Source organism: Engystomops pustulosus, chromosome 9, assembly GCF_040894005.1.
Source record: "Engystomops pustulosus chromosome 9, aEngPut4.maternal, whole genome shotgun sequence".
In the NCBI taxonomy this organism is placed as follows: domain Eukaryota; kingdom Metazoa; phylum Chordata; class Amphibia; order Anura; family Leptodactylidae; genus Engystomops; species Engystomops pustulosus.
Genome location: NC_092419.1, coordinates 53,103,687 through 53,128,455, shown reverse-complemented (window position 1 = coordinate 53,128,455; position 24,769 = coordinate 53,103,687). Strand labels below are relative to the sequence as shown.

At 42.4% G+C, this 24,769-nt stretch overlaps 1 protein-coding gene and 1 long non-coding RNA gene across 2 annotated transcripts in view; one reads left to right on the top strand and one right to left on the bottom strand.

Moving 5' to 3' along the window:
- ARHGEF9 (Cdc42 guanine nucleotide exchange factor 9) overlaps nt 1–24,769 on the bottom strand; it is a 277,721-nt gene that overhangs the window by 241,363 nt on the left and 11,589 nt on the right. The window lies entirely within an intron of this gene.
- On the top strand, nt 1,940–8,055 carry LOC140077774 (uncharacterized). Its single transcript, XR_011849837.1, has 3 exons — nt 1,940–2,115; nt 2,835–3,320; nt 7,582–8,055. It is a non-coding gene; the product is annotated as an uncharacterized lncRNA (long non-coding RNA).

Below are 24,769 nucleotides of genomic sequence, written 5' to 3'. Positions count from 1 at the left end.
TGTTACAGCAACTTCCCTTCCCTTAAAAAATGTTATGTGACCTCCTCTAAAATGCCAGTATTGTTGGGGATACTATCCTAAACTTTAAAGGTTTGTCTTAAAATTGAACAAGAGATGACATCAGGCTATCCTACTCCATGTAAATTTTGGGATCGGTCTGTTTTTTGGGAAAACACTACAATAAAATAATCGAATACAGAGGACACATAATTATCTTGTGCAATTACAAGTATGAAACGATTATTAGTGGTCAGAGTAAAGATTAAAGAATAAACTAATTTTCACTTATCTTTTAAAAAAAATTCATTAAAAATTCCACAAAAAGTTAGGTTGTTTTCTGTACACGTAGTCTTTAAGAATAAAAATCTAAATGGTGCCACTGAATAATGTCATTGGCAGTGACCAAGTTGTTTGTGACAGTGAGGGGCTCTGGGGATTAAACATGATCTCACCTTCCTAGAAGGCGTAAGGTATAAAACGAGCTATTACCTATAGAACTTTCTGTAATAAAACATCTGGAGGAATGCTCAGAATAGAAAAACACTATAACCGCTCTGTTCATGGGACTATTAATAGACACCTATTTGGGCCCATTGTTCTCCTAGGATAAAAGAATACCCTCGAGTTTTCCTTTTGTGTTACAGTGCAGAGCCTGCAGTCTGGCCAACCTTTTAACCTTTATTTTTCAAAACTCTCCTCTTCTCCAGCCTATTATTCTTAACCCTTCTGACATCAAGTCCCAACATTGGCTTGTTTGTTTAAATTTTCACCTATGGAAAAAACTTTTTACATCAAAGTTACTACTACAATATATGGTTTGTAGTATATACTGTAGCCTGAACACATCATACTGAGAATACAGATATCAGCCATTTCTGGTTCCTGTACCATAGTAAGCATAAAAACATAATTAACCCTAAAAAGAGCCAATAGTTAACTACTTGAGTATCATGAAATAAGGGAATTAATTGCAGTAATGTAATAAGAGAATATAGGACTCTTCTGCATTAAATACATGGGGCAGATTCTTCATGCATTGTACTTCGGTTTGCACTGCCAGTCATTTTTGAAGATTTACTCTAACCAGCACACCACTTTTCTGAAAAGTGGGCAAGATGGGGAGTGGGACAGGCTGGGGTGTGGACGCTTGGTAAATTGCCAAATATAATCCAGACAAAATGGTAAGGATTTATGAATATGGTTGCTCGCTGTAGCAATACTGTTATATTATTGTTCAGTTTTGTACATGGCAGTAATTGGACCTCTTATCTGTATAATATTGTAAAGAGACAGGTACTGCAGAACCCATGTGATAAGCCTGGGATTAAGCAGTCATTATGGCCGTGGTAACACAATCAAAGGCTGCCATGTCATGAGGTATGTGCCCTGGGCACTAGGTCTGTACATACTCCCATCAAAGGCCCATTTATACACTCAACAATTATCTATATCTCTCAGTGATATTCATCCATTTCCATCCCATAGATGACAAGCAAATCCAAAACCAAAGAATATTGCCATGTTTATCTCTATTACTTATAGAATATGACCACCTTTTGCCTCACTCTGCTATACCAGAAACTCCTATATCCCACTATTAACTTCCAGTTGAGTTCTTTACTCCAAATAGACCATTAATTAGACACTCTACTATACTGTGACTACTCTATGGTACGCCATCTATATATTCTGAAGACCCCTTGCCCCTAAAAACAATTAAAGAGCTCATTTCACCACCTCCAACAACAAATTTGCATGAGTTGATGTTCAGTGCAATATTTTGCTGTTTTAGTGCCATACAAAACTATGATACATGTGCCCCATAGTCAGGGACCGAACCAGAGTCACAACAGGAATTTACCAGATAAATCACAGAGCATAGGGAGAAGCTTTTCACTAAGACACGAGGCACAAAGATCCGGTGGGGTGTGAAGAGAAAGGCTGAGTTAAGAAGGATTCTGGGATTGCCAGTCAATCAACGGTGTTCTGGCCCTTTAAATTTTCTGAAGCCTTGGGAGCCGGTTACGCACGTGTCTGACTGCCGTACCAGAAACAGGGGCATGGACAGATGAGTTGGAGCTGCAGGGGGACACAGGGGCACGGAGAGAGGCATGGGTGAGTCTAAAACCTGAGACTGGTTTGGCACACTGCAGCCCCAGATCCAGGCCCTGTGACTGTAGTAATCTTATATTTGTTATCCATGGCCTCCTTCCTTCTCAAATACTTTATAGCTATGCTAATGAGCCATATGGGCTCTGGGGGCATTACCAGGGTCCCTCAGTGCTGCAGATTCACTGGCTGTTACTATTAGCAGAGTATGTCTTACCCAACCCCCTGTTTTCTCTGTTACTGGCGGAGGGGAGACTTGTTCTGCTCATTGTTACGGCCTATGAAGCCATGGATAACAAATATGAGAAGCTTTCCACAGGGCCTTGATCTAAGAGTAAGTTCCCCTGATTTATCAAGCTTGATTTTGATTGTAGATTTCCTTTAAGCTCTGTGTTTTCATTTCTATATATTATAATACCATAAATCTGCTGAGCATTGCTCAATCAAGTGTCTTATATACTACTTGTAAGATTCATATACAATGATTGTCATACATACATTAGGACACCAAGCACACCTGCAGATTCCCTATTACAGCTCTATATAAAATGGAGAGGTAATCTAATGTGCTCTAAGGCCTAACATTGCAGAAGTAAAAAGTAAAAGTAAAAAAAAAAAACTTACAAAGTCTATAAAATACACCTTACTAGCTTTATCGTTTGCATCAATCGGACCATAATTACCAGAAGCGCGCTGATGAGCTCTAATTTTCATTCTATTTTAAGGTTACTTCACATAATTAAGAAATTCATCAGAAGATGGAAAAGTATATTGTTTATGTGCTTAAAGCCTATTAATAAGAAGCGGAGACAATGAGAGTAATGAAAGCGAACTGGATAGTTTCATTTCATCAGACTGGAGCAACATTAACCCCTTCACAACTGCTATACGGCTACATACGTCCTATTTGCACAAACCAAATGTAGAAAGGATGTTTATACTGTAGATTGTCACAGATTGTGTATGGATATTTCAGAGAACCAGAGATTTACACTCTTTACACATTTTTTTGATCTTTATATACAGCTTTCCATTTCCGAGATTTGTGTTTTTAGGTGCTAGGGTTCAGGAGATATAAGCACTTGAAATGTGCCCCCCTCCAGCCTCTTATAGTTTGGAGAAGTGTAGAAGTACATGCACCCTCTGCATTTGTAGCTGAACTTGAGGAGAGGATGATGGAATGAGGCTGTACATATTTATTACAAGTTCAGGTAAACATTTATTCAGTTGTATTACTTTGTAGTCATTTATCAGCTAATTTTATAAAGCAAAGGAATTTGTTATTAATAATATCAAGTTAAAGTGTCACATGAAAAAAACTAAGTAAAAATAGTTGTGATAATTGAAGCTTTCCCAAAGATATTGTCATTTAAAGAAGGGCATAACAGAACTGCAAAAATAGACCTGGATATCCAGGCATCAATGACCTTCGGTCATGAAGGGGTTAAAGGGTATTTCAGCCGTAGCATTTATTATAAGAAAAATTATAAGAAAACCTGAGCCCGGACCCCCCACCAGTGACACCCGCAATTGGTGCCTGTTAAAATGCTGCTGGCAAAGATGCCAGTGGCATTTAAATTCCTTATTGCTGGGGGATTGATGCTCCCTATGACTTAAAGGGAGAGCGGTGATCCTCCCTGAAATAGCAGCGTTCTGAGGCACTAGCATGATAGCGCCTCACAACCCCTGTGTTTACATTGAGTGACTCTAAGGGATTAAACAAAAAACAAAAACTGCCTCCAATTCATTTCAGTGGGTGGTAGGGAATTCAATTTTGATAGGTGGGAGCAAAATTAAAGTGTAACCATACTTTTTATTTGGGGCAAATTAAAACAAAATGTACATAACTAGGACATGTCAGGAGAGCTGAAGTTGTACATCCTCTTACCTTATCTGCACACTCTACCCTCCCTCCTTAGTGTAACACTTCACCGGACAGATCAGGGTCCAGAACTATTTAAAGTCATAACAAAAACCAGACTCTAGTATAGTGATCAATTAAGTGACTCAGATAAGCCTAGAGATAATGGTAGCCACATAGACTTTATTGTGGCCAAGTAGTCATCTGGGATATGTGGATGTTATATAAACCTCACTCTGCTCGCTTCATCCGACAGGGGACATGAGGTCAAGCAGATGATTTCACTTATGTATGATTTATCCCTTTGTTGTTCCTGTCTGAGTGTGATGAACTAGGAGTGCCGCACAGTCACAGGCAACCCAAAAGATAAATGGCGGGATTCCTTCCACATTCCAATGTGTCCTGTACCCCGAGTATAAAGATAACTGTAGACACTTAGTCACTGCCTTAAATGTTAATAATAATAATTCATTATTTATAGTGCACACAGATTACACAGCGTGTCTGGTCCCTGTCCCCATGGGACTTACAATCTAAACAACCTACCGGTATGTTTTGGAGTGTGGGAGGAAACCGGAGGAAACCCACACAAACACGGAGAGAACATACAAACTCTTTGCAGATGTTGTCCTGGGTGGGACTTGAACCCAGGACCCCAGTGCTGCAGGGCAGAGGTGCTTCCTACTAAGCCACCGTTCTGCCCTATGTTCATAATTTATTAAATTATTCTAGCATATACCATGGCGCTGTACCCTAATTGATTTCCCAATCCCTGTCCTATGTGCAGCTTACTAGTTAATAGGCAGGAATAAGCTGAGGGGTCCCCAGATCTAATGATTAATTCAAGTGCCTGAGGTCACACCAAAATCTGACATAATGGCAAAGGCTATGTTCACACCTGCATTTGTCTGGTTTCAAGTCAATGAAGAAAGAAAAGTGAATAGGTGAAAACTTTCCATTTTCCTTTTGTGCTTTGTTCCTTTTACACAGTGTTACAGAAAGACCCAGAACAGATGTGAACTAAACCCAAGATGAGAATGACCCTTTAACCCCTTAATGACTGCCTTATTGTGTTTAATTGGGTTTAATGGTGGCCATTGCAGGGCATTGGGTCCCGTGAGTGCCAGTGCTGGACTAACATCCAGTATAAAAAAAACTCATATCCGGGTGTTTAACCCATTGCACGCTGTGTAAGTGTATTCCCCCTGGATATGACCCCCGGTAAGCTTTCCAGGTGATCCGATCCATCATGCGGCAGCCGCGGGGACCTCTGTTCGTGGGTTCTGCATCCTGCATTTGTATTGCAGTTTGTAAGGGCTTGAACAAGCTATTGGACGAACGCTTGTTCATGCCCAAGTGTGCAAAAAGTATAAAAAATTTTTTTTTTAAATAATTTTGTAATAAAAATTAATAAAATAAAAGTCCCCTAATCAACCCAGTTACATAAAAAACACATAATGTATATTAAACACAAAAAAATGACCAATTTGGTATCACAGTGTCCGTATTAATCTGTACAATAAATCTAAAGTAATATTGAAACCGCATGGTGAACAGTCAAAACGTGAACAAAGTAATATAATCATTTAATATATAATTTTTTTTTATCAAATACCCTCTCAAAAAATGTTGTAAAAAGCGCCCAAAAAAATTATACGGCTGAAAAAAACCAACTCTTTTCACAAGAAATAAGCCCTCAACCAGATCTGTCAACAGAAAAATACAGAAGTTATGCATCTGAAAAGTTGTTGATACTAAAAAATATGCAATTTTCTCCAATATTGGTCCAAAATTTCTCCAAAATTGAGCAAAGGTAAGAAAAACTAAAATCTAAATCAGGTATCACCGTAATTGTCGTGAACCAGAATATACAGACAAAATATTATTTTTATGTTATGGTGAGTGTTTTGTCATAAGCTTAAGCAGCCATTTTGAGGGACATGGACACACATGGGACCTGGAGTCTGCATTCACATATCTGACCACATAAAAAATCACACCATGCCTGCTTGGCTACTGTGATTTCATGAGATATATGCTTGGTGTACAGTTTGCTAATGTTAGAAGGCTAAAAGACCTGCAATGATGTCATGGAGAAAAAGCATGGGGAAGAGCTTCTAGATTTGTCCCAAGGAGGCCACGCACACCTCAATATAGACATCCTTGAAGATACCAGTTAAAATTATAAAGTTGAATACATGAGAATCTGAGGGGAATAATTTTTAGCAACGAGTGGTGTCAGTTAGTTACTAGGGCTCTAACAGAACCTCCCACTAGTTGTATTTGTGAAAAATGTGGTGACAGGTTCCTTTTAAAATAAACCTGTAATCAGGAAGTTATTTTTTACCTTATGACAGGTTCTTATAGCCCATGCCATGTTGATTTCAAAAATGCCTTTGTTGTCAATTTGAATAATTCCAATACTTTAACATTTATTTTGAGATTTTTTGAGTCCTGTGGGTCGTGTGTCTATAGTATTTTTCCCAAGTCTGAGTCATATGGGTGACAGGCCGCTTGTCATCCTGATTTGCAAATCCGCAAAAAAAAATGTGAGGCTAGCATATTTAATTCAGTGGCTTGTCCCAGCCACCTAGAGAGTCCCATGATTGTGTTACCTAGCAACTGATCCACAAATGCTCCCATGCACATGTTTGGTATTGCTGTTTCCCAAAATGATCTATCAAAACATTATAACGTATTTTCCTTTATTTAACCCCATAAAGGAAAATAGTGACCAAAGTCAAATTTTTTATTGAATAAAAAATTCAATAAAAAGGGATCAAAAGGCCATACAGTACTTAAAATGAAAAACATCATCAAAAGTTGCAAAAAATGACCCCACCCACTGCTCCATACACTGAAGTATGAAACAGTTATTAGTGCCAAAGGATTGCAAAATAAAGAATTATTTTTGTGCACAGGAGGTTTTCATTTTTGTAAATGTATGAAAACACTATAAAACCTACATAATTTGGTATCTCAGTGATCATACCGACCGAAAGAATAAAGTAAACATGTCATTTGGGGAGCAAGTAAAAGTCATAAAACCAAGCCCACATGAAAATGGAGCAAATTTTCCCCCCATTTCACTACATTTGGAATTTTCCTGCTCCCCAGTACATGGCATGGAATATTAAATACTGTCGCTATAAAGTGCAATTTTTTACGCAGAAAATAAGCCATCACAGAGCTCTTCATGTGGAAAAATAAAAAGTTATGGACTTTTGAATGTGGGGAGTGAAAAATAAAAAAGCAAAAATGAAAAAGGGACTGGTCATTAAGTGGTTAAAGTGTATGTTAGCAAGGATGTACTATTGCATCCTTATAAATATGGGATAGGATGTCTATGTGCAATAAATACATTTTAATTTGCAGTTAAATAAAATATTGGTCCAGAAAGCTTTTTAAAAGCATATAAGACCCTGATTTGTATGATTTTATTATAAAGTTAAAATAGATTTGCATGTTCTTCCATTAAGAGTCACCTCTTAGGCCTTTTAAAAAGCAGAAGAAAAGCTTTGTGCACTTGGCAATGCAGTTAAAGTGATTTTAAGAGTGTTTTTACAAGCATTTTTAGACTGCTTTTCTTTGACCATGTGTTTTTTTTTCAGAAGTTTTCACATTCTATAGAAGCCAATCGAAACAACAAATTCCATCCCTAGAGGTCAGCGTGTTTTGACTTAAAGCCCACAGATACTAAAAGCATCAAAAACCAAAATATTTTATGTGCCTGTGGGAAGAATGTACAATATACAAATTACTGTGGAGGATATCATGACTTGAGAACTTTTGCAAGATTGTCACTTAGGTTTTTTTTTTTTTTTAATTTTAGCCAATTTTTTTATTTAGTTGCTATTCTTCCTATTTTTGGTACAATCCAGCAAAAATTATAATGAGGTCTCATGTAATAAATAATGCAAGGTTCCAAGATGTGCTCGTAAAGAACAGCTCTTGAAAGTTCAGCTCTTCCTGATTTCTAGCGGCTCATCACCCACATCACCCTGTAGTTTTGAATAACAATGTTCTGAAAGAGAACAGGCACCTGACCGACTATTTGAAGTGGCATATTAAGGGCTTTGTAACACACGCAGCATGGAGGCAGTGACAGCAGTCCTGCACAACGCTTTCTAAGACGTGTGCTTTACTAATAACCACTTACATCTGCCTTTACACTGTCACTCACCCCAGCTGCTCTACAAGACTCTACACGATCCAGACAAATCAAGACAAGTTCTCTAATGTCTTCTTATAGAAGACGGTCACATCCGCATCACATCACAAGCAGCATTCCTTCCAATCCATTAGATGGGAACATTTACAACCATGTGATGCTCCATATCAGCACTTTATTCATGGATTATGGAAAAATAAGGAAATGTAATGCAATGTTACCAAATTGGCTACAAATCTTTATTACATTTTTGGCAGAAGACATTCCCTTGCATCTGATAGGCCTTGTTTACTCTCCGACTAGAGGTCAGCTATGCAGTGTGAATATAATACATCAGTACCTACTACTATGGAGGGATTGGGGATATCAGAAAACACTATTCCACTGCAGTATGCTTATTCCAGGATAAATGACAGCGGTAAACATATCAGAGGCTTGGTCATCAGAAGCTTTACTGTTGAGATATGCCATAAATGCCTAAAGGTATCTATGGCATATCTTTTGGATATTTTACACTGGTGGTACTTGACTGTGGTCCTGTCTTCTCAGCAGACAGGCTTCCAGGTTAGTCACTGTGTCTGTCTGCTGTGTGGCTCATCTTCACTTTCCTTTCCTGCACTGTTGGACCAGCACTCATTTAAAGGGGTTGTCCGGCTATTTTTTTTTTAAATAAAGCTTTACTTACCTGTTACCAGGTCCTGGTCCACCGACAACTTCCAGCTGGCCTGTCATGCCCACCGTTCTCCTGTCACAGAAATTGTTGAATGAGAGGGAACGTACCCATGTAAACAAACAGGAGCACAGCTCTGACAGACCATGGCACAGATACCGGGAGCACCGGAGCAGGTGAGTAAAGCTTTATTTTTCAAAAAAGTAGCCTGGCTGCTAAATTTTTATAATAGTCAGAAAACCCCTTTAATATTTCAAGGGGTGGTGTCCATCCCTGATGTTTTCTTCAATGGTGGCTAATCATCTTCTTTTGGTTATATAGGACATCTTGAGATGCCTAAGCAATGAAGATTTCTAGAATTCTAATTTCTGCAAGGGCTACTGCTCTGCAAATTGATTGTTTCCCATGTTTCGGACTTCAACTTTCCATGGCTTCAAATTTTTTTCTCATCCTGCTAAACTCCTACATTAACCATTTGTGAGGCCTGTTCCACCTTATAGCTTGTTTCCAACTCTCAACATTCCCTGACTGTAGACGACTTGTTCTTAGGCCTACTAATCCCTCACACACTTACACTTCAAGAGGTAGTGACCCGGTGGTCTCCATCCATCCAAGATGAACAAGAAAACCATTTAAACAACACCCTTGGAGACGGCTCAAAACAAAAGTGGTAAAGTAACAAAGTGGGAGAGATACATCAAAGTGTCACACAGTAGACCATTGCAGAGTAGGACTAGACCAGTCTCCTGCTGTGCCACATTTACTAATCTGACCCTTGAGTCATAATTCCTAATAGTCTCTGTAGCGATGCCACAATAATTCGCTTTTTGGTGCACCAACCTTGTTTTTCATTGTACAAACTTTTCTATGCCCCTTTTCCAAGGCCACATCCCTTTTCTATACAGGTTGGAAAAGTACCTAAAAAAGTTCTAAAACCATTAATTAATGTAGAACAAGTTATTTCAGATTGTTTTTTACTCAAGAATTCTCGCACAAACAGCTTGATATGTCTCCCCACTGATAGTAACAAGATTTACATGAATGTAAAAGATGGGAATAGCCTTGTAAGCATATTGAGTCTATGAAAATTCTGGAACTTGCCTATAACATGCCTCAGCTGCGCTGAGATGGGAAAATATCTGCTTCTCTAAGCTACGAGGTCACAACAGAGGTCCTATCAGTCAGCTCTCCTTGTACACTGATATTTGAAGAGATTTCAATCACGGATAGCAACATCCTTCTTACTCCTAATGTGCTAATGTGTCTTTTCTCCCTGTAAGGATGCTAGTAATATGAACAATACGTTATAGTTAGGGTCCTCATATGGATTTTCGATTAGGGCTCAGTAGCTTCAAATTAAACTCATGATTACAAGCCAACTAAATGTGCTCAGCTCTTACAGCTCTATACCATGATGCCTATAGCTTAGACTCTTACTATAATGGCATTAATGGATTTCTTACAGTTGTATTAAATTTGCCATTGATTTCAGTGGTATTTTGATTGCTTCTGTTAGTGTCCGTTGTACGTCTGTTAGCGATCTTGGAGCCGTAATACATGAAAAAGTGCAGTCTAGCTTTATTCATTACTTTATAGCCAGAGATGAGTGGAACAGAAGTTTGCGTCCGGACATATGGCCAAATTGGCAGCCAGACAGCCAATCTGACAAATTGATGCCCCTTTATTGATGCCCCTATGCTGTTTGGCTGTCAATGTGGCAATATGTCCGGGTTACTTAAACTTTTCATCAAATACTATAGGAAATAATACAGGAAATAATATAAAGGAGCTGTGAGATTTACTTGAGCATTGTGGCCTATTGCACTGCCGATCATTTCATCCCAGGGGTTGGATCAAATATGAATGGTCAATGTTAAAGTTGTAGTTATCTTAGTTATTATGAAGGCAAAGTGGTTATGCGTCCTCACTACAGGAATGAAACGTTAGTAAATGGATAGTAATCAATGTTAAATATTTTCTGGGTTTCCAAGCTAAATAAAAAGGAAAAACAAACAGGTAGAGCCAAAAAAATAAGTCACATTGTACAACATTTACTGTGTCACTGGTTTCTTATCACAGTACCAGATGCAGCAAGTCATCCTCAATGGCTGGACATAACAACTCTGTATATGTCACTGTCAAGCCGAGCTTTAAACTAGGACTGCAAGGAGATAAGAGGAGATTCTTCATGGCCATCTGATAACATTTCCCCTTGTGACCCTGGAATTCCTCTCACTACAAGGGTATTTTTACAGGGTAAAATAAATGCCATCTCTTATCCCCCCTCCTCCACCCTTAAAAGCAACAGAGCTTAAATCAAGCATCACTGATATATTTTGTAGTAATGGACATTATCTGTCGCTTTCATGTCTGTCCTGGCACTTTACCTTGAAATATTGCTCTGTTCTCTGGATCAGATGTTAGAATATCATTTATTGTAATGATATATTTTGTCTATTAATCCATTGATAATAGACTCTCTGTCAACATTGACCCAAGTTCATTTCCTTTATTTCCATGGGTAATGATTATTAATATGTGTATGAACTTTGAGGCAGGTTTTATCAAGTCTAGTCCAAAAAAAGCTTGCAGTCCATCATTTTACCACTGCACAGCCTCCAAGTCTTGACCCCTTACTGAACCAGGAGGGTAGGTACAGGATACACACAGCTGTTAAAGGAGATCACCCATTACCAATTTAGTAATTTACACTAACCATACTTACCTGTCTGCATTTTCTCCCCAATGGCAGGACGTATCTTCATATATCTTGACATCGAGGGAACCTGTAAAAAAGACTTTGAAAAATATGCTCATCACACATGTGCTCCAGGCTAATGAATCCAGTGTGATACTTACCTCCTCTTCCCTGCTGGATACCGGTGACATCACACAGGTGGTGTACATAATTAGGAGCTGAGAGCGCCAGATGCTCTGTATAAGTCACACAGAGCGCCTCTCGATTCATAATGATGCACTCTTCCATTGTGACATAACCAGGATTCAGGAGGGAAGGGGAGGTAAGTATCGCACCAGAGGCGTGCATAATTATTAGCCTGGAGCGCCTGTGTGACTTACATAGAGTGCCCCCAGGCTAATTAGCATATTTGTAAAAGTCTTTTTTCTACAGCTACCTGGCTTGTCACATCATATGAAGATACATCCTGGTATCAGGGAGAAGGTAAGTATGGTTAATGTAAATGACTACATTGGTAATGGTTGATTTCTTTTAAAGGAAACCTACCATTACAGATCTAACTATTAAGGTAGATCCGGTGGTAGGTGAATCTAACGTATGTGAGGATAGCTCTTTTTAGGGATAATCCTTTACTCCCCTCTATCTTTTCTAATCTTTAATCAGGGTAATATGCAAATTTTCTAAAGAGGCTACTGGGGCGTGGAGTAGCTGGAGCTGAGGCTACATGGCGCGGCTACTCCACCCAGGCTTTTATGGCGACGGGTCGTCGCTCCCAGATGAAGTCATGGGGAACGACGATCCTCGGCGCCGCCATGCCCATGCCCTGCCATCTTTTTGAAGCCGCCGGCAGCTTCGCCAGCAGCGATCACAGATGTTGCCGGTAAGCTTTTGCTTACTTCCAAAAGTATTAGGAATATGAGGCTCTTTCACTTTACCAAAGGGGCATCATTTTGGCATCAGTTTAAAGCAATATGCATCAGCATCTCTCTTCTTCCTGTACTGTGAAGTATATTAGACTATGCTTTGGATACAAAGTGATCACAATGGGAATCTTTTCGCAATTCGAGTTAGGCTGGAGTTTGATAGGTCTAACAGAGATGGTAATAATGAGCTCTATCCCCCATCTATAAAATCACTATGTATGATATGAATTTTAAAAAATTGCAAATAGGGAAATAGACCATAATGTCAAGTGATTGCTCAACTCACTTCCAAACGACTTTGCCTTCTGCTGGATCCTTGGGCCCATTACAAAGTATAAGAGCCCGGGCAAACGGGAGAATTATTTACATAACAATTATTATCTCCAGTAACACATGGAATTAACAATATAGAAGAAAACATGGCTGCTTTCTTCCATAAATAGCCCTTCCTCTATCCATTGGTGGTGCCCGACATTGCAACTCCGTTAAAAAAAGACCCATGTACACCATCACAAATACCATGTAAACATCTTAGGGACAGATTCCAAAAAAAAAAAACAGCCAGGATTTTTTTTTTTTTTCACTAGGCACCCTTTGAACCAATATGACTGTATAGCTATTTCCCGTCTGGTTTTCCTGACACCAAGAAATTTACACAGTGTGAAATTCCATTGTCAAACATTTGTTCCGAGCCTTAAAATAGAACTTAAAATCATTTGGATCTTTCATCACTTTACAGTAAAGGTCAGAAAATACATTTTGTCTAGCATACAGTATACTCCCCAGGTTTCCAGACATCTGGTCTGCACAGAAAAAAGACCCGAAATTCAATTTCTCAGGCTTCTGATAATGTATCAGTAAAGCTGATAAACCAGGCAGTAGACTGGAGAGCAAACGGTGTCTTGTGTAGCTGGTGGTGCTGACTTTTTACTATCTGCAATTAGCCGCAGTAAACAGTCTCTTCAATAGCATTCAGGCTGCAGGTGGCAGAGATACAACTACAAGGCAAGCTGCTGATGTGACATGGACTGTAGGCTGGACAAAAACCAGACTTCTATATGAAAGAAGAGATTATCCCTGTGAGATCCTTTCAGAGAAAAATACAGACTGGAGATAGTATTATAGACACAAACCCCATACAGGGACTGTAACTGCCTATAAGTGTATTAAAATATGTTTAATCCAAGGTTTGCACCACATTGGCTGAGCTTTCTGTCTCAAGATCATAAGAAAATAACATTTTAACTCATTCTTTCATGTATTTTTTAATCTTTTTATCTCCGATTACAATCTTTCTACTGACTACGGAGCGGTATGGTGCAGCATGTGTGCTGCACCGTACCACTCCCGTAAGGTGCCGTGACACCATAGAAGTGTATGGGGGACGTATATACACCGTATATACCATGTATATGTCCCCCATATGTTCGTGTGAATGTAGCCTTAGACATACGTTCATCGAAAACTTCTCTGGGCTGTAACTACATGGCTCGAGTACAGTTTTGTACAGGTTTTGTTGTTTGAGAAAGCAATGTGACCATGCTGTACAAACATTTGATAGAGAGATATACGGTATGTAGTGTATACTGGGAAGGCGCTGTATTCCCAATGTACTCTCCAAAAAAAGCTAAAGTATGTAGGTGTAGAAGGCACAGAGTGCAAGATGCCACCTTACTAGGCCCAGTCCCACCTGGAAGGATTTAACTTCACAACCAAATAAAGTCCTACTAAATTCTTTATAGATTCTACACTGACATATGCATAGGATGGGTAACCAACATAACATCAGTTCAATATCACTAAGTTTGACAGCTCATATTTTGGTGGCTTGCCCCAGGTTGATATTTTCCCCAAAACTATTGAAGACCCCAAGGGTTAAATTCTGTGTCCTCTAACCTTTTGCACATTTACTGCCTATTAATATTAATTTAATATCAGGATTGTATTGCTAATTGAAACAGTACTGCAGATATTTGCCGTACTGTCAAAAAATTTCATTTTCAAATATCGATCTTAATCCCAACGGTAAACAGTGGATATCTCTGGTATTGTTTCAACACAATCCTAATATTATTTTAAAAAGGAGATTCCCCTCTTTAATTGGACACCAAAATTGTGTTTCTAGGTAGCACAGTTCTGGAGATATGACCATTTGAAGTAATAGATTTTATTCTATCAATTTAGTCTGATATATCGTGAAATAACAAACAAATTAAAAATTGTTATGATGTTTAAAATGTCTCCAAAGATATTGTGATTTTTTTTTTTAAAAAGAACAGTGCTGGAAAATTGACCTGGATATTCAGCGCGGTGTTTTGTGGTATCTTTAAAAAATATTTTTTTCATTATAATTTTTCAAGAACTGTAGAGAAGCTTACAGGTAAGAGACAAATATATGCCCCTCAGACTCGGCCAGGTAAGATTAAAAAGTTATTTTTTAATGTGAATAGAAAGTACTGCTTTTTATCTTCTTATGCTTAAAAAAGGTTGGTCATAAGTCAAAAGAGTGCTGTGAGAACCTGTCAATAGCGGGAATGGTGAAAAATGTGGTGACAGGTTCCCTTGAATAACGGTACTAGATATGCAAACTTTCAGTCCAAGACTTCAGCATCAGTGTAGTAATAAAATAAGATTTTTATAAAGATGTCTATAAATAAGATGAAGAGGAAAGATGAATCTCTAGGACTAGCAATAAACAACTCGTCCCTGGAACGCATCACAATGCATATACTCTCTCTCCTATAATGTGTGCCAATTTTAAAGGAAACCTACTATTTGATTTGATGTATTATGAAGCAAACATACCTTGAGAATGCTGTAGCTACACTGATGCAGGATCATGTCTTGTGTAAGCCCTGAGCTTTTTGGTTAATCCCTGTGCTGAGTGGTTTTGCTGATAAAACAGAACATTATGATAATGAAGCTCTATCCCTTCTATGGCTCGTTCAGCGCTTGCTTCCACGCTTCTCCTAGCAGTGAGTTTCTCGGCAGGAGAAGATGATGCAATCGCTCTTCTATGTGCCAGACAGAATAATCAATTGCTGCACCATCCCCCAGCTGCTGTCTTTTTTCAGCAAAACCACTCAGCTCAGGGCTTACACAAGACATGATCCTGCATCAGTGTTGCTACAGCATTCTCAAGGTATGTTTGCTTCATAACGCATGAAATCAAATGGTAGGTTTCCTTTAAAGATATACAAATAAAGAAGATTACTTTTTAAGAAGTGGTGAGTGCCAACTTTTCTGCTTTCTAACGATTATTAAATGACTCTGAACTGACTATTTATACAAGTTTGAGCACCACCACGTATAATGTCATTTCTCCTATGAAAAAAGCTATGGATATCTGGATTGTCTATATTCTGTAAAGAGCATTAACAGCATTGCCCCTTAATACATTATTTATATAAAATTCAAATTGTGTCACAAGCCCATGCACTCTGTGGGACCTGAGCGGGGAGGCGACACATGCAAGATATTGCACGCAACGGAAATAGATGATGAAGCAGCACTCCAAAAAATAATGATAACAGTATTTTATTCCACCACAGATGCAACATTTCGCCTTATCAATAAAGGCATTCTCAAGCATAGTGAAGGTCAGTAATCAGCTGACTTAAATAGGCGGCGCAACAATCGGCATCCAATACAGAGAACACAAAAACATATCAAAACATATACATAAATGACATTTATCAGTCAAGTGATTTATGGAGAGATTGGAGCTTATTTACTAAGGGTCCCGCGGCTGCATTTCTGACGGGTTTTCTGACTTTTCAGGGATCGCGCCACCGGGACAGGGATCTATAACAGGCCATTGTGTCGCATGCAATCGGATTTTGGCGCAATCGCGCCGGCTTTCATGCGACACAAATGGGGGGGCGTGCCGTTGGATGATCCGACGGATTTGGACTGAACTTCAAAATTGTGTCACAGGCCTAGTACTTACATACAACGGGAAGAAGAAGGTGAACTCTGGTGGCCCTGAGCGGGAAAGTGACACATGGATATCGGGCGCACGATGCAAGTGAATTGCAGCACAGTGCACTCTCGACGGACACTCCGGATAGGGGAAGGTGCAGGACCGGGTAAGTAAATGTGCCCCATTATCTCAAAACAGGGAATCCACGAGTCTCCATGGAAACCAATGTGACCATGGAACCTGTGGTTTCTTAGGAGGAGATAGTGATCCCGGATGGGATGTATGTAACGGGCGAGATCTCTGTAAGCCGTTCGGCATAAAGTTGTTGTCTCCTCCCTTACATCCCCTTTAATTCTTAGCATCTTAGTCCTGTCAATAGGTTTTGGTTGCTTATTAGAGATGAGCGAACATGCTCGTCCGAGCTTGATGCTCGGTCGAGCATTAGGGTACTCGAAACTGCTCGTTGCTCGGACGAATACTTCGCCCGCTCGAGAAAATGGCAGCTCCCGCCGTTTTGCTTTTTGGCGGCCAGAAACAGAGCCAATCACAAGCCAGGAGACTCTGCACTCCACCCAGCATGACGTGGTACCCTTACACGTCGATAGCAGTGGTTGGCTGGCCAGATCAGGTGACCCTGGGATAGACTAGCCGCTGCCCGCGCTGCTCGGATCATTCTGTGTCTGGATGCCGCTAGGGAGAGAGCTGCTGCTGGTCAGGGAAAGCGTTAGGGTGTTCTATTAGCTTACTGTTAGGCAGGAGTGATTCTCAAAGAACCCAACAGCCCTTCTTAGGGCTACAATAACGTTCTACTTTTTTTATTTTAATTTGCATCTAGTACCATTTTGTGAGGAATTAGCAGGGGGACTTGCTACCGTTGTGTTTAGCTCTTAGTGGCACACATATCCATAGCAAAGACCGAAGTGGGAAAATTTAGTAGGGGTTGGATTTCAATTAGGCACTAACTCAGTGTCATCTCATCTGGCATAGTAGTGTGCTTTGATACTTGGCTAGAAAATAGCCATAGGAGAATACAAAGAGCTTACTTACGCATACAGTAGCGTTCTATATATTTGATTTCTGGTTGATCTGCTGGTGGCTGTACTTTCTGCAGTGCATGTACTAGCCAATTCTGAGCAATTTGTAGTGAGACTTGCGACCGCTGTGTTCTGCGCTTAGTGACGCACATATCCATAGCAAAGACCGAAGTGGGAAAATTTAGTAGGGGTTGGATTTCAATTAGGCACTAACTCAGTGTCATCTCATCTGGCATAGTAGTGTGCTTTGATACTTGGCTAGAAAATAGCCATAGGAGAATACAAAGAGCTTACTTACGCATACAGTAGCGTTCTATATATTTGATTTCTGGTTGATCTGCTGGTGGCTGTACTTTCTGCAGTGCATGTACTAGCCAATTCTGAGCAATTTGTAGTGAGACTTGCGACCGCTGTGTTCTGCGCTTAGTGACGCACATATCCATAGCAAAGACCGAAGTGGGAAAATTTAGTAGGGGTTGGATTTCAATTAGGCACTAACTCAGTGTCATCTCATCTGGCATAGTAGTGTGCTTTGATACTTGGCTAGAAAATAGCCATAGGAGAATACAAAGAGCTTACTTACGCATACAGTAGCGTTCTATATATTTGATTTCTGGTTGATCTGCTGGTGGCTGTACTTTCTGCAGTGCATGTACTAGCCAATTCTGAGCAATTTGTAGTGAGACTTGCGACCGCTGTGTTCTGCGCTTAGTGACGCACATATCCATAGCAAAGACCGAAGTGGGAAAATTTAGTAGGGGTTGGATTTCAATTAGGCACTAACTCAGTGTCATCTCATCTGGCATAGTAGTGTGCTTTGATACTTGGCTAGAAAATAGCCATAGGAGAATACAAAGAGCTTACTTACGCATACAGTAGCGTTCTATATATTTGATTTCTGGTTGATCTGCTGGTGGCTGTACTTTCTGCAGTGCATGTACTAGCCAATTCTGAGCAATTTGTAGTGAGACTTGCGACCGCTGTGTTCTGCGCTTAGTGACGCACATATCCATAGCAAAGACCGAAGTGGGAAAATTTAGTAGGGGTTGGATTTCAATTAGGCACTAACTCAGTGTCATCTCATCTGGCATAGTAGTGTGCTTTGATACTTGGCTAGAAAATAGCCATAGGAGAATACAAAGAGCTTACTTACGCATACAGTAGCGTTCTATATATTTGATTTCTGGTTGATCTGCTGGTGGCTGTACTTTCTGCAGTGCATGTACTAGCCAATTCTGAGCAATTTGTAGTGAGACTTGCGACCGCTGTGTTCTGCGCTTAGTGACGCACATATCCATAGCAAAGACCGAAGTGGGAAAATTTAGTAGGGGTTGGATTTCAATTAGGCACTAACTCAGTGTCATCTCATCTGGCATAGTAGTGTGCTTTGATACTTGGCTAGAAAATAGCCATAGGAGAATACAAAGAGCTTACTTACGCATACAGTAGCGTTCTATATATTTGATTTCTGGTTGATCTGCTGGTGGCTGTACTTTCTGCAGTGCATGTACTAGCCAATTCTGAGCAATTTGTAGTGAGACTTGCGACCGCTGTGTTCTGCGCTTAGTGACGCACATATCCATAGCAAAGACCGAAGTGGGAAAATTTAGTAGGGGTTGGATTTCAATTAGGCACTAACTCAGTGTCATCTCATCTGGCATAGTAGTGTGCTTTGATACTTGGCTAGAAAATAGCCATAGCAATAGGATAGCATTGTTTGGTTTTAAAAACTCAAAAAAAAACAAAAAACACAAAAAAAAAAAAAAAACACAAAAAAAAACAAAAAAAAGTAAAAAAAAAAATAAAGTTATAACTCTCATTTTAAAAATGTTTAACCCGAGGGCTAGGGGTAGAGGACGAGGGCGGGGACGTGGGCGTCCAACTACTGCAGGGGTCAGAGGCCGTGGTCCTGGGCGGGGTGAGACACCACCTGCTGATGAGGGAGCAGGGGAACGCCGCAGAGCTACACTCCCTAGGTTCATGTCTGAAGTTACTGGGACTCGTGGTAGAGCACTGTTGAGGCCAGAACAGTGCGAACAGGTGATGTCGTGGATTGCTGACAATGCTTCGAGCAATTTGTCCACCACCAGTCAGTCTTCCACGCAGTCCACCCATGTCACCGAAATCGCCACTCCTCCAGCTCCTGCACCTCAGCCTCCTCCCCCCCAGTCTGCCCCCTCCCAGGAAAATTTGGCATTTGAACCGGCATACTCTGAGGAACTGTTTTCTGGACCCTTCCCACAGTCACAAACCACTTGTCCGGTTGCTGCTGAGCAATTTTCCGATGCCCAGGTTTTCCAACAGTCACAGTCTGTGGGTGATGATGACCTTCTTGACGTAGTGGAAGTGTGTAAAGAGGTGTCCGACGATGAGGAGACACGGTTGTCAGACAGTGGGGAAGTTGTTGTCAGGGCAGGAAGTCCGAGGGGGGAGCAGACTGAGGGATCGGAGGATGATGAGGTGACAGACCCAAGCTGGGTTGAGAGGCCGGGTGAACACAGTGCTTCTGAGACGGAGGAGAGTCCTCGACCAGAACAGGTTGGAAGAGGCAGTGGTGGGGCCAGACGGAGAGGCAGGGCCAGAGCTGGTGCATCAGCGCCAAATGTGTCAACTAGTGAAGCTCCCGTGGCGTGGGCTCCTGCGGCGAGGGCTAGATCTTCAGAAGTCTGGAGGTTCTTTAAGGAAACACCGGATGACCGACGGACTGTGGTGTGCAACATTTGCCAAACCAGGCTCAGCAGGGGTTCCACCACTACTAGCTTAACTACCACCAGTATGCGCAGGCATATGAATGCTAAACACCCCACTCAGTGGCAACAAGCCCGTTCACCTCCGGCCGTGCACACCACTGCTCCTTCCCCTGTGTCAGCTGCTAGTCAGCCCCCTGCCCAGGACCCTGCCACAAAAACCCCATCGTCGCCTCCACGATCCTCCACAGCATCCACCAGCTTTCAGCTCTCCATACCCCAGACGCTGGAGCGGAAACGCAAATATAGTGCAACCCACCCGCACGCCCAAGCCCTTAATGTGCACATCTCCAGATTGCTTAGCCTGGAGATGCTGCCCTATAGGCTAGTAGAGACCGAGGCCTTTCGCAACCTCATGGCGGCGGCCGCCCCTCGGTATTCGGTCCCCAGCCGCCACTACTTTTCCCGATGTGCCGTCCCAGCCCTGCACCAGCACGTGTCAGACAACATCATCCGTGCCCTGACCAACGCCGTTTCTGACAAGGTCCACCTGACCACGGACACGTGGACGAGTGCTGCCGGGCAGGGCCACTATATATCGCTGACGGCACATTGGGTTAACTTGGTGGAGGCTGGGACCGAGTCTGACACTGGGGCTGCTCATATACTGCCGACGCCGAGGATTGCGGGGCCTACCTCGGTCCAGGTGTTTCAGGCCTACTATGCCTCCTCCTCCTCCCACCCCTCCTCCACCTCCTCCTCCGAACTACCATCCGTGGGCACGGCGCCATCAGTCGGTAGCTCTAGGCACAGCAGCAGTGCCGTCGCTAAGCGACAGCAGGCGGTGCTCAAACTGCTGAGCCTAGGCGACAAAAGGCACACCGCCCAAGAGCTATTACAGGGCATCACGGCGCAGACTGATCTGTGGCTGGCACCGCTGAACCTCAAGCCGGGAATGGTTGTGTGTGACAACGGCCGTAACCTGGTGGCGGCTCTGCAACTCGGCAGACTGACACATGTGCCATGCCTGGCCCATGTGTTAAATCTGATAGTTCAGCGTTTCCTCAAGACATACCCCAATCTGTCTGATTTGCTCACGAAGGTGCGCCGCATCTGTGCGCATTTCAGGAAGTCCAGCCCAGATGCTGCCACTCTCAGGGCAGCGCAGCGCCGCCTCCAACTGCCCGCTCACCGACTGTTGTGCGACGTGCCCACGAGGTGGAATTCAACACTGACCATGTTATCCAGAGTTTACCAGCAGCGCAGAGCGATTGTAGACTGCCAGATGTCAACTTCCACCAGAACTGGTAGTCAGGTCAGTCAGCTTCCTCAAGTCTACAATGAGGAGTGGACGTGGATGTCTGATATCTGTCAGGTGCTGAGTAACTTTGAGGAGTCAACACAGATGGTCAGTGGCGATGCCGCCATCATCAGCCTCACCATCCCGCTGCTTGGCCTGTTGAAAAACTCTCTGGTCAGCATGAAGTCGGAAGCTTTGCGCTCGTCACAAGAGACAGGGGAAGAATATTCCCTTGTTGATAGCCAAAGCACCCTCAGGTCTGTTTCTCAGCGCATATCGGAGGAGGTGGAGGTGGAGGAGGATGAGGAGGAAGAGGAGGAGAATGTTGGTGAGACACAAGAGGGGACCATTGTTGAGTCCTTTACTGTTCAGCGTGTATGGGCAGAAGAAGAGGAGTTGGAGGAGTTGGAGGAGGAGGAAATGGACAGTCAGGCCAGTGAGGGGAGTGAATTCTTACGCGTTGGTACTCTGGCGCATATGGCAGATTTCATGCTAGGCTGCCTATCCCGTGACCCTCGCGTTCAAAGAATTTATTCCAGCACCGATTACTGGGTGTTCACTCTCCTGGACCCACGGTACAAGCAAAATCTTTCCACTCTCATCCCTGCAGAGGAAAGGAGTGTGAGAATGCATGAATACCAGCAGGCCCTGGTGCACAAGCTGAAACAGTATTTCCCTTCTGACAGCGCTAGCGGCAGAGTGCGTAGTTCTGCGGGACAAGTAGCGAGGGAGAGTAGGCGAGCAGGCAGCTTGTCCAGCACTGGCAAGGGTACGCTTTACAAGGCTTTTGCCAGCTTTATGTCACCCCAGCAAGACACTGTCACCTGTCCCCAGTCTCGGCAGAGTAGGGCTGATCTTTACAGAAAGATGGTGAGGGAGTACGTAGCTGACCATACCATCGTCCTAAATGATCACACAGCTCCCTACAACTACTGGGTTTCAAAGCTGGACATGTGGCACGAACTGGCGCTGTACGCCTTGGAGGTTCTTGCCTGCCCTGCCGCTAGCGTCTTGTCCGAGCGGGTTTTCAGTGCAGCTGGTGGCATCATCACCGATAAGCGTACACGCCTGTCGACTGACAGCGCTGACAGGCTGACGCTTATTAAAATGAATAAAGGCTGGATTTCTCAGAATTTCCAATCTCCACCAGGTGAAGGAAGCTCAACCTGAATAATTGATCCACTCCTCCTCCTCCTCATTTTCCTCCTTCTCCTCCTCTTTGTACAGTAAAGCAGAGGAAAATGGCTATTTTTTGACAGGGCCCACTGGCTCTTGCTATAGTACTTCATGCATTTAATTTTTCTGGAGGGCCACCTACCCGGTCCTCTGTTTGAAACAATTTTTGTGAGTGCCACATACAGGCACTCAATCTATTCCATTTTACTGCAGGGCCACCTACCTGCTCCTCTGGTTTGAAACATTTTTGGGACTGCCACATACAGGCACTCAATCTATTCCATTTTACTGGAGGGCCACCTACCTGCTCCTCTGGTTTGAAAAATTTTTGGGACTGCCACATACAGGCACTCAATCTATTCCATTTTACTGCAGGGCCACCTACCTGCTCCTCTGGTTTGAAACATTTTTGGGACTGCCACATACAGGCACTCAATCTATTCCATTTTACTGGAGGGCCACCTACCTGCTCCTCTGGTTTGAAAAATGTTTGGGACTGCCACATACAGGCACTATCCAAATTAAATTGTCTCCATAGCAGCCTCCACACGTTGTCTCCATTGCTACCTCCAAAAGTCGTCCATATAGCTGCCTCCATACATCGTCCCTTTATCAAACGAGGTGTGTCAGGCAGAAATTTGGGTTGTTTTCATGGATTCCACATCAAAGTTGTTAACTTTGTCGCCACCCTGCTGTGTTATCCACAAAATATACTGGCAAACTTTTACCATTTAGGGATATTATTTCAGCGCTTCTTGCGCATCTGTTTACATTCCCCTCACCCGGCATATCCTAAACTTATAAGAACGCTACTACACTTGATCTTATACAAAAGGTTCTTAGAAGTGCTGTTTGGGGAGTAGCCTAGAGACAGGGGCTTGAATTGGCGAAAGCTCGCCTGGCAGCGGAGCGCCAGCTCCATGCGCATCATGCGCTTCTTGCGCATCTGTTTACATTCCCCTCACCCGGCATATCCTAAACTTATAAGAACGCTACTACACTTGATCTTATACAAAAGGTTCTTAGAAGTGCTGTTTGGGGAGTAGCCTAGAGACAGGGGCTTGAATTGGCGAAAGCTCGCCTGGCAGCGGAGCGCCAGCTCCATGCGCATCATGCGCTTCTTGCGCATCTGTTTACATTCCCCTCACCCGGCATATCCTAAACTTATAAGAACGCTACTACACTTGATCTTATACAAAAGGTTCTTAGAAGTGCTGTTTGGGGAGTAGCCTAGAGACAGGGGCTTGAATTGGCGAAAGCTCGCCTGGCAGCGGAGCGCCAGCTCCATGCGCATCATGCGCTTCTTGCGCATCTGTTTACATTCCCCTCACCCGCCATATCCCAAACTTATAAGAACGCTACTACACTTAACTTGGTGCAGGCTGGGACCGAGTCTGACCCTGGGGCTGGTCATATACTGCCGACGCAGAGAATTGCGGGGCCTACCTCGGTCCAGGTCTCAAAGGCCTACTATACCTCCTCCCACCCCTCCTCCACCTCCTCCTCCTCCGAATTACCATCCGTGGGCATGGCGCCATCAGTCGGTAGCTCTAGGCACAGCAGCAGTGCCGTCGCTAAGCGACAGCAGGCGGTGCTGAAACTGCTGAGCCTAGGCGATAAAAGGCACACCGCCCAAGAGCTATTACAGGGCATTCCACATCAAAGTTGTTAACTTTGTCGCCACCCTGCTGTGTAATACACAAAATATACTTGCAAACTTTTACCATTTAGGGATATTATTTCAGCGCTTCTTGCGCATCTGTTTACATTCCCCTCACCCGCCATATCCTAAACTTATAAGAACGCTACTACACTTGATCTTATACAAAAGGTTCTTAGAAGTGCTGTTTGGGGAGTAGCCTAGAGACAGGGGCTTGGATTGGCAAAAGCTCGCCTGGCTGCAGAGCGCCAGCTCCATCCCAAGATCCAACTAACATAGTTGCAGCACCTTTAATCTACTACTAGTTCACTGCCTCCATAATAATAATAATAATAATCTTTATTTATATAGCGTCATCATATTCTGTAGCGCTTTACAAATCATAGGAAACAAATACAAATGTAATGTAACAGAGCACAACATTTGTATGGAACAACAGGAGTGAGGTCCCTGCTCGCCAGAGCTTACGGTTTATGAAGATGATGGGGTAACACGAGGTAAAAGAATATTTAATGGTCAAGCCATTCTTCTTAGGGAATAGAAAAAAATATAATAAAT